Source organism: Melozone crissalis, unplaced genomic scaffold (assembly GCF_028551555.1).
Source record: "Melozone crissalis strain CALT ecotype California unplaced genomic scaffold, PUWL_Pcris_2 ptg000088l_1, whole genome shotgun sequence".
Lineage (NCBI taxonomy): Eukaryota > Metazoa > Chordata > Aves > Passeriformes > Passerellidae > Melozone > Melozone crissalis.
In genome coordinates this window covers 2662785-2674301 of record NW_026535865.1, presented here as the reverse complement: position 1 = coordinate 2674301, position 11517 = coordinate 2662785, and positions in this window count along the sequence as shown.

The following is an 11517-nucleotide window of genomic DNA, read 5'->3' as shown; positions in this document are numbered from 1 at the left end:
CTCACCATCTCCTGGTAGCTAAAGCCACAGAGCAGCTCCCCCCCAGCACCTTGTCCTGGGGGTAAAAAAACAGCCTCAGGCCAAGGTACAGCCAAAAGCCTCGGTGAGAGCGGATTTGGGCTGAAAACCAAGTTCTGGGGAGCATTTAGATAATTAACCTTATCTACATCGGAAGTAACCTCTGTCCCAGCAGTCACTGAGCCAGGTTTGGTATTAAAAAAATCCTAAATTTCTTTGCTTAGATAGAGAGACCAACTCTTCAGGTGGCATTTTCTCTCTCAACCCCATCCCCTTGTCCTGAATGTTGAACTCTGGATATATTATCCCACCCAGAGAGGAAAATAAGGATCCAGGAGAACCTGCCTTGTTCCTGTTTGTTCAGTCACTTAATGCAGAGACAGGAGAAAATTCTCCTGTCTGTCATGTTTTCCTCCAAGAGAGAGCAGCTCTTCAGCTGGAAAAGAGAAGGCTCAATGTGTTTACTGCTTGAAAGCCACTGCCAAAACATTTTGTTTAGACTTTGTTTTCCAAGCAAATCATTTTCTGGTTCGAAATGGTTTCTTGCAATAAATTTTCAGTTCACTGGACTCTGCTATTTTTTTTTTTTTCTAACAGGGAAGGAAAGCACCAAAGAAGTATTATAGAGAAACTTCTGCTTTAGCTGGAGACAGTTTTGAGTTCATCCACTTCCTGACAGACAGGACATAAATCCCTTGGGATTTTTCCAGAAGGCCAAAGGAAAGGGTTTATCCTGTGCTGGGGATGGTTTGGGTTGGAAGCTGCCTGTTCCAAGAGCATTGGAAAATACCAGGAGTTGCTGGAAGGGGAGAAAGGAGTGAGACAAGCAGGACCTGATGTCACAGGGCTCCTGTGAATCTTTTTTTGGGATGTCCAGGGTCCGACAGTCACCCCTGAGGGGAATTTCCTCAGAATTGAGGCCCTGATCATCCATTCCAGAGGGCCTCAGCCCCCTCAGTGGGAACATCTCCAGGTCTCCAGGCCCTGCAGCCTCTCTCTGCTATCCACAGCAGGGATTTAGATAATTTTCCAGCCCTGCCTCTCTCCCTGCTGCAGGTGGAACACCCTGCTGGACCTGCAGCCCCTTCCCTGTCTGATGCCAGGGGTCTGGGCTTAGATAAGGGCTGTGTCACTGATAAAGGCAGCAGTTGGAGAGCACAGACTCAGAGTTGCTGCTCTTCCAGGAACGTCCGCAAATCCTCTCTTTTCTTCCTTCCCTCCTTCCCTGCACTCATCCATCTCCCTCCATTTTACCCAAGTCTTTGGAATTTTCCACTCTCTGTGTTGTGAGGGAAGGCTTGAACCCTCCTGAGCACCCACAGCGATAACGTGACAGTGTTGGCACCCATCTGATCATCACTGGGACACCTCATCACATCCTCCAGCCTGATCTAGCTCATCCCAACCCATCTTATCACCAGCACACCTATCTTATCACCAGGACCCCTATCTTATCACCAGCACACCTATCCTATCACCAGAACATGCTGGTTATCAGTTGTACACAGCACAAGCACAAAGTGTCCTTTTCCATCCCTCTCAGGTTTTGTTCAGCAGCATAAAAATGGGACCAAAACCAGCTTCTCTCCTCCACTTGTGGGCTCTCTCCTCTGTGATCTCCAGCTCTCCCTAATTATGACCTCCAACTCTTCCCCCTCTGCCCCCCAGCCTGGGCTTGTGGCTCTGGGCCAGCCTGAGGGATCCCCAAACTGAGCAGAGAAATAATTGTGTGCCAACACGTTAAAAAACGCCTTCAATAAATACATTTTGCTGTTGGATCAATTAATTAAATTAATCTACAAAGCCATTGCTGATGGAACTGCTTCTCTTTGGTGCCCCGGCTCATCCATCAGCAGGGAAATGCTGCGGCCACAGCTCCAGGGTGTGTGGAGAAGGGATTGAGCTGGCAGGGTTTGAGGGCCCATCCAAGGACCTGGCCAGGCCTTGCTTTGTTTCCACCCCCAAAGCTCTGAATGGAATAAAAACCTTCCCCAGAACTCTTCAGTTGGGCCTTGTCAGCATTCTCAGGTGGAAAACTCTTCAGGTTGGAAAATTCCTGACCAACCCAAGTCATTTATTGCTGGGGTCAGGGAGTGGGTGTAGAGCACAGTCCTGTGGCACTCCCCACATCCTTTGACGTGATGGAAACAGGGATGTGGTGGAGCAGATCTTTCCCCACATCTGCAAAATCCACATGCCACATCATCCTGGGCAAGATTTTGGCCATGTGCCATTGAATTTTGGGCAACAGACTGGAATGGCAAATAGTCAACAACGCTTGACCTAAAAAAGAATAAAAAATCCCACTGAGGTGAGAGTTGATATCTCCTTATCTTCTCCCAGGGATGGGATGAGAAGAAACGGCCTCAGGCTGCTCCAGGGGAGGTTTAGATTGGATATCAGGTGGAATTTCTTCATGGAAAGGGTGATCAGGCATTGGAAAGGGCTGCCCAGGGTAGTGGTGGAGTCACCATCCCTGGAAGTGCTAAAAAAACCTTTGAATGTGGCACCTGGGGACATGGATTAGTGGTGACCATGGTGCTGTTGGGTTGATGGTTGGACTTGTTCATTTTAAAAGTCTTTTCCAACCTTAATTCCATGATTCTGTGTGAAATTCTGTGACCCTCTGAATTTATCCCTCTGCCTTTCTTGCTCCCAGAGCTGTGATTCCAGAAACTCACAGTTAATCCTTTGAGAATTGGCCTCTTTGTTGCACAGCAATGCCTCAACGTAAAATAAACATTTACAAAAATAAATAAATATAAATTTATTTTATTAATTTAAAATAATTTATTACACTATTTATTTATTACATTGCATAATGTAATAAAAATAGTGTCATAAATTCATTAATTTGCAGGTTTTAGCACATTTTGCTCTACTGTAGCAAATCTCATGGAAAATTATTTTATTTGCTACTAAGAAGCATCTGTGCAAAAGACACCTTCAGGAAGGAACTCAAGATGTCTGTGGTAAAAATGTAAAAATGTAAGGGAATCACATAAATAAGGGAATCAGAAAAATAAGGAAATCACAGAAATAAGGGAATCACAAAATCTCTTGTCTTGTTCCAGCCTTTTAAATTGAAAATTTAGCTGGTACATATTCACCAAATTAAAGGAAAAATAAAAAAAACTGATAGGAAAAAAAGTGATTGCAATGATTAATAAAAGACAAAAAATCTCCTCCAACCAGTGGAAAAGGGGAAAGTATTTTCTTTCATGTGTTTTTGCTTCTACAAAGAAGAGAAAAAAGGATGGAAAAAGTGTCTGGTGCACCAAAACTGGGTTAAAAACAGACACTTGAAGGCAGATTTTGAATCCTGCCCGCTGATCCCCAGATTCAGCACCCATTTTTCCCAAATGTGAAGCAGAAAAGACTCAGCAAAGAGGAAAAAATACTGTACAGAAGGCTGAGAGCTGTTATTTAGGGCAGCCTGTTTAACACCCCAGGGCTGTTCTGGCATAGTCAGAAAAATCACAACTGAGCTGACACTGGGAGGAGCTGCAAAGACACAGCAAAGGTGGAAAAGGAGCAGAGCAGCTGCTGAGAAAGAGCAGAAATAATGACACGGGCTCAGGTACTGAAAGTGGAACAAAAGGAGGAATTTTTGGGGTAGAATATAAAAATCAACTCACAGAGCAGGGAATTCAGCAAAGGGCAGTGGAGCCTCAGCAAAGGGAATATTTCAGAGGTTATTCCAAGTATAAACTGCAGGAAGCAGGTTTTAAAGGGAATATTGAATTTTAGTTTGCTGCGTTTAATTCTGATTTCATGTCAAATTATCTGGTTTATCTCTGTTATTTTAACTTTAGAAATGAAGGAAAAATCTCTCCTCTAGGTTTTCTTAATTGGCTTTTCTAAATCAAGGGTTTGACTGTAGCCCCTAATCAAGAATTCCTCATTAGGAATTAGGGATTTTTGACCTTTATTCTCTGGAAAAAAAACATAAAAGATAAAGGTCATTCCCCTGAAATGGGTCACATTTCCCTCCACATCCAACTTGCTTTGCCCTCAGGGATCAGAGCCCATGAGGGGATGGAGAAATCCAGCAGGACAGGATGGAAGTGGGAGCTCACTCTGCTGGAGAAGCACACTCCTACCACAGCTGTCCCTTTGTCCTTGGGACCAAGATGGAGCAAGATGCCTCAGCACAGCCCCAGGCTCAGGTAAACCAATGTAAGGGAAAATCAGATTCACAAGCAGAGAGAAATGAAGAGGGAATGAGGTGGTGGGAATTTGTGGAGGTCATTCTTCCCAGCAAGTCAAGGGAAGGAGGATGTCAGTGTTCCCTTGGAGCAGCTTCCAAAGGACAATGTCACTTAGGACAGATTTAATCCTTATTTTCCCTTCTGATATTTTTGAGTTGGAGCCTTTAGAGTGGGGAATGACATCCCTGGGGAACCTGGGAATTGTCGGTGAGTCCTGGTGTGTGTAGGAAGGATTTTGTGTGTCTGAAGTCACCCTGGGCTGAGTGTCCTGCACACAGGGACAGAGCTGGGACTCTGCTGGCATGAGTGGTTATTATGGAATCCCAGAATGGTTTGGGTTGGAAGGGACCTTAAAGTTTATCCCACTCCACCCCTGCCATGGGTGGGGACGCCTTTCACCATCCCAGGCTGCTCAAAGCCCTGTCCAGCCTGGCCTTGGGCACTGCCAGGGATCCAGGGGCAGCCCCAGCTGCTCTGGGCACCCTGTGCCAGGACCTACCCACCCTCACATGGTTTGACCACAGCATCCCAAAAAACTCACTTCCTCTCAAACCACGACGCTCCACCCTTCGCCTCTGAGAACGCACATTCTAAAATTATTATCAAAATTTTATGAAAGACACTTCTACTTAAAATAATAAAACGTCTATCCCTAGATTTTCACTATCAATCTAACCTAATACATGCTTTGCTCTTATTCCTCTTTGATCTCATCTCACAGTTTTATCTTATCACTTGCCTGAAATTCGATTTCCCGATCAGGGGAAACCAAAAATGTCACGGTTTGACTATGGCATCCCAAAAAGCTCACTTCCTTTCAAACCACGACAACCTCCATTCCTGTCTCCCCAAATCCACAGCATCCCTTCTGCTGTGGAGTGGCCAAGGGGCCTCTCTGGCATAACCCAGTGAAATCCCCTCTGCTCCCAAAGCTGCTGCACTCAGGGAGCCACAGGCCTCTGGTGCTGCCCCATTCCCTGCCCAGGGGTGGAAGGGAGCCATCCTCCAGTGAGTAACCAAGGAGTAAAGTGCTGGCACAGCCCAGCCCTGGGGTGACACCGCAGATGTCGCAGTGGTTTCATCCCAGGAGCTGCTGCCAGCCCTCAAACAATGGCTCAGGCGTGACAGAAGGGACCAGGGAGCTTTCCAGCCCCTCAGGCCAGCTGTTCCCCAGGGATGGGTCCTGCCAAAATCCTGAGCACACTGTGCATGCCAGCAAATCCATCCCAGCTCCAAACCCGTCCCATGTGGAAGAGGTTTTACACAATTTCTGTAAGCCAGAGAGAAGTTTGATCAGAGGATCCATGTTTACCCCTGAAAGAATTTTCTACCAAGGTCGTTGACACAGAAACCAAGAAAGAAAGAAGGAGGAATAAGAGAAACCTGCAACTATTCCAATATACACTTTGTCTCTTGTAACCATTGAGTAAAGTTGTCAGCAATGGAGAGAGATGGGGAGACTGACTTGGTGATCAGAATCTGATTTATTTGTGGGATACAAACACATATATCATTTCAGGGAGACTAGTAATGTGTACTACAACAATTAGGTTAAAATCACAAACTTATGCAAATAACGTCTCTTGCAGCAATTAATGGGATTTTATTTTTCTATTAAACCAGTCTGATTTAATCTTCTTGCAATCCAGGTCTAATTTTCAAAGTTCCCTTTGCTTTTGCCCAGGCATCCTGCTATCAAATCTCTTATGTTAACCAGGTCCAAAGTCCATAGTCTGTCTTGTGCCTCCCAACATCGCAAAATAAAGTGCAAACTTATGAGTTTTGTAAGAATGCATAAAAAGCATGCATGCTAGAATAAAAACAGTTTGAAGCCTTCTGAAAATGGAGCGTGTTGCTTTGTATTGTCTCTGTTTCAACCACAGAGCACAGGAATGGGAACCCAGCTCAGTGCTGGATCATCCCTGCAGCCCAAACCCAAATCACCTTCCCCAGCTGTGTGGATGTTGAAATTCCCTCTCCAATTCTGGCTGAGTTTCCTTTTCTCCTATAGCAGCAACTTCCAGAGCTTCTTCCTGCAGGACAGGCTTTGCTTCATTTAGGATAAAATGTTATTAAAGCCCTGCAGGAATTGGCAGGATGGGCTGAGGAGCTGCAGACAGGCTCTATTCTTCTGGGCAGCTGGGGTGGGTGAGCACTGAAAATGCCATCGTGGCACTTCCTAGTCCCTCCCAAAACACAAATAATGCCTTCTTAGCTCAGTGAAACGTTAAAAGAATGGGGAAAAATTATAAAACCCAGCTGAGCTGGACTCCAGGTAGTGGCAGAGATTTGGTTTTGGGGGTTTGGGGTAAGAGGGTGAAGAAGGGCAGAGGAAGGAAAGCCCTTGGTGCTGGGCTGTGGTGGCTCCTGTGGGCACTGGGTGAGCCACTGGTGGCACTGGGTGAGGGTTTGAAGATGAGTTCAGATGCAACATCTTGGCAGGAAAGGTGAGACCTTGTCATAGTTGAGACGGAGACAATACAAAGAACCCACTCCATTTTCAGAAGGTTTCAAGCTATTTTCATTATAGCATACAAGCTTTTTAAACATTCCTACAGAACTCCTGCAAAACTCCTACAGTTCCTACAAAACTCCTAAGTTTACACTTTACTCATTGGTCAGGAAAGACAAACAAAGTGTTTGTTGGAATAGTTGCAGGTTTCTCTTATTTCTCCTTCTTTCCTTCTTGGTTTCTATGTCAATGACCTTGGTAGAAAATTCTTTCAGGGTTAAACGTGGATCCTCTGATCAAACTTCTCTCTGGCTCACAGAACTCTCTGTAAAACCTCTTCCACAAGTCCTGACCTTGAAAAGGAGCATCTGAGCCCTGCCTTGAGTTAGGAGGGCAAACAGAGCAGGACCACATGATTTGAACCACAAAAATCCCCTGGGAGATGTTTCTGCAGAGAAAAGTCTGGTGGTGCCACAGCTTTGTGGAGCTGCTTTGAAATTCTCAGCTCCTGGCAATGATTTTGTCAACAGAAAACAGAAAAGCTGTTTTGGGGTTTGGAGAATTTTTCTTTGCAACCTTTGGAGGGTTTGTTCAAACAATACATCTGGGAAGTAAAGGGTATTTTAGGGGTTTTTTTTTGGCTGTGATGTTTGGATTGTCCAAGCTGGAAACCACTGGGGAGAGGGAGAACAACTGAGGGTGGTTCCCCAAGTGCTGTTATGAAATTCAGTTTGAATTGAAAATTGAGGGTTGCTGTGGAAAATTCTCCTTGGTGAAAATTCACATTTCTGTGGAAAACCTGTTTTGAACAAAATATTTTCCTTTTCATGACAGACTGCCCAGTGATGAAGTTACCTGATCCCTGAATATCTGAAATGCAGAAAATCTCCTTTTACAGCTGGATGTCATGGGTTCATCCCTGTTCCCTGCACTTCCTTAAAATCACTGTATTTCCTTAAAAAAACATTTTATTCCTCTTTTCACAACAATTCATTTTAAATGTTGAATTTCAACTCCAGTTTTTGGAGCCAGCAAGGATCTTTATGTCACAATCTCATTCCTTCACAGCTAAAAAGCATTTCTTGCAAAATTGGCATTTTCTGGTGGAAAATTTCCATATTGCCAGACAAAAAACCCCAAAAAAGTCCACAAACAAACAAACAAAACCAACCCCGAAACACCCTTAAAGTATTATATTATATTATATTATATTATATTATATTATATTATATTATATTACCAATAAAGAGATGACAGGATGTGTTTCTTCTTCTCATGGTAAAAATCTAAAATAGATCAGAACCTTGCAGAAGTCTGTTTCTCTCCATTCACTACAAGGGCAATCTTACAGGATTTTTCCATATGGAGAAACCTTTCAGGAGCAGATATCTAAAGTTCAGTACAGCCAGGAGTCTCCCAGTTCCCATTTTTGGGAGCAATAAGAGAGAAGAGTTACCTCTAGAGCCCAGCCCTGATTTCCTGTCAGGAAAGAAAATTTCAGGAAACGAAAGGAAAGCAAATTTCAGGAAATTTCACGAAATGAAAAGGAAAGGAAAGGAAAGGAAAGGAAAGGAAAGGAAAGGAAAGGAAAGGAAAGGAAAGGAAAATCTTTTGACTGTTCACAGCCTCGACACAGCTGGCTATCATTGGTCATCAAGTAAAAACAATTTCACATGATGGGTAAACAATTCTCCAAATCACATTCTAAAGCAGCAAAACGTGGAGAAGCTGAAGCTTCCCAGCTTCTCAGGAGAAAAGATCCTAACTGTTAGGAAAATTAATCCACAAACACCAGAGGCTTATGTCCAAAAAGGAGACAGAGGAGTCCTTTCTGGCTTTATTCGAATAAAGGGAGAGCCATGGGGCATTCCCCTGGGATCTCTCAAATTTTTGGAGGATGCAGCCTCCTTTTTATCCCAATTTCCCTTCTCTCTTTCACCTTTGGCTGAGGTACTTGAGAGGTTCAGACTTCCTTATACACCTGATACCGAAGATTTCCCTCTAATGTACAACCCTCCCTTTTAATTTTTAATTCTTACTGAATTTAGTAATTTTTCTTCCCCATTGTTTCTTTCCTCTTTCAATGCCTAATTTAATTTCTCATCAAACCTAAAGTTTATTTGTAAAAGCAAGATATCTTTTTCCATTCATCAACCAGTGGAATCCTTCCCATTGATTCTTTTATCTCTCAGTGCTGGTTTTTATCTATTTAACCTTTATCAGGTTTTTGTTTGTAAAGACAAATCCACTATTTCTCTCATAACAAAAGGATTTTTCAGCAATGTCTCTGTGACAGACAGACAGACAGTGTCTATCTGTCCCAGACAAGTGGGATCCTGTGCCACCCCCGGGGTGCTGCTGTCACCTCTCTGGGGCTCCCCACCCTCTCCTGGGTGACCCCAATTCTGCACAGAAGGCTGAATTATTATTTTATGCTATGTATTATACTAAAAGAAAATTATATTTAAAAACTACAGGAGGATTCTGTAACACCGGAATCCTCCTCTGGCTGCCCTGCAGATGCTGAAGCTCGAAAGCAGCGGTGCTGCTGCAGGAGGAGCCACCTGCCACCCCCTCGCTGTCCCCGCTTGTCACCGCCTCTTACGTAATCGCGACATCGCTGCAGCTTCCCCGGGGCTGCTCGGGCAGAATCAAACAACAACAACAAAAAAAAAAGTAAAAAAAAAAAAAAAAAAAGCCTAAAAAGGACCCAGGGCCATGTGTGGGGGTGTCGCAGGGGCGGGAGGTGAGGGACACTTGGGGACACGTCCCCCTGTCGCCCTGCACGGGTGGTTGCAGGGTTTGGGTGCCATCCTCAGGGTAAGTCCGGCCAGGTGGGGATGGGGAATCCCAGGCATTGGAGCTTTTCCAGGTGTTGGGGGGAAAAGGAGGAAACTATCGCTGGGTTTGTCCCCAGAGCCCCGGGGCTCTGCTGGGATGGGGCTGGCTCGTGGCAGGAAAATCGCTGCTTTTTGAAGTTTTAAATTTTCTAAACATTTGAAAATATTGAAAATCTTCTTATATTTCTATTTTCTATTTTCATATTCTATATTTTATATTTATTTTATATTTTAAAATATTTTCTATTTTCTAGTTTCATAGTTTCATAGTTTATATTATCATATTTTATATTTATTTTATATATTTTAATATTTTCTATTTTATATTTTAAATCCATATATTTTATATAGTATATATTTTATATTTTATTCAATATTTAAATATGTTTCATATTTTTCATATTTTTCTTTTTTTTCTTTCTTTTAAAATCTTCTTCTATCTTCCCCGTGCTTTTTCCTTTCCATATTTTGAAGTCTTTTTCTAACCTCTTTTTTTTCTTGTCTTCTTTCTCACTTCTTCCTTTTTTTTTTTCTCTTTCCCTTTTTCTCTTTACTTTTTCCATCCTCCTTTTTACTCTCTACCCCCTCTTTTTATATCTCTCTGCATTCTCTGCTTTCCCCTACCTGTCCCTGAATTTCTGTCTCTAAACTGGCACCCAGCACCCTCCATCCCTGCTGACGCCTGGATGCACAAATATTCACTGTTCTGCCACGTCCAATATCTCCCTCCCCAATTCCTTGTCCCCTCCTCACATACAAATGCTGATATTTGTAGATTTTGTTGTATTATTCCACTTTATTTTCCTCATTGTCAAAGTCGGACACTTTTGCTGCCTCTTCTTTCCACTGTGCTTATTTGAGCAGCCAGCATTGTTTTGGATTTCAAGGAAGTTGGAGATTAAATAATTACTCTGTTGATTTAAAAAAAACCCTGCAAAAAAATGACATTTCTTGGGTCTTCCCAGACTAAAAAATATTAAGTGGGAACCCACCCAAAGGTTGGAACCTCCAGTTCCACAGGTGACAAAAGCCCTTGGTTGTAGCAGAGGGAATAAAAGACATAATTTAAAAAAAAAAGTTTTATTAAATTTTGACCATTCTAAAATAGAATTTGGTTGTTCTCTGGCTTCTCACTGGCTGGATTTCTTGGGGGCAAGCAAGGATTTGTTGGGATAAAGGAATCACAGTTTCTAAGGGTCCTACGTGCCAGTTATCCAATATGAGAGCCCTGCTCATAATAATTATTGCAATAATTAATTATAGGGTGACTTCCATGCCAGCACAAGTGGAAGAACCTGCAGATATGAGGCAGAAAACATGAATTTCTCCAATTTCTGGCATTTATGGTTGCCAAATGCAGAAGGTTTCACTTCAAAACCACCGCTTTCAAAAATTGGGCGTCTTTAAGGTGCCTCAGAACTTCAGTTCTCTTGTAAAGAGTCTAAACCATCAACTGTACCCAGAAAATATTCCAATCCAATTTGAATTTCTTTAAACTTTTAACTTTAAAAGTTAAATTCAAATTATACTGGGGTAGGAAATCAAATGTGAAGAACTTTTGGTTTTGGTTTGTTTTGTTTGTGGGGTTGGGTTTTTGCTCTTGTTTTCTGTCCGTCTGTTTTTTAAGTCCCCACATTTTTCTTTAATTAAAAGGTGAGGGTTTTATAATGAAGCACCTTTAGCTCATAGAGGCTTCCAGAAAAACAGCAGATATTGGGAAAATTGTATCAATTCCAGATTTTGTTTCCTGAGCAGCTGTAAAACACCTTGGAAACAACGACACCAGGTCCCATCACTGCTCTTGGGGTCCCTGCCATGATTTTTCCTGATGCAGAAACCTCTAGAACTTCTGCTGTTCACAAAATGTTTCTGTTTCTCATTCTAATTAATTAATTAATAATTGATCTTCCAGCTTGCCCTGGTTTCAGGGGTGTTTTCACTGGATTTGTTTGAGGGGGGCTCTCACAGTGCTACCACATCAGCATGGCCTCAGCAG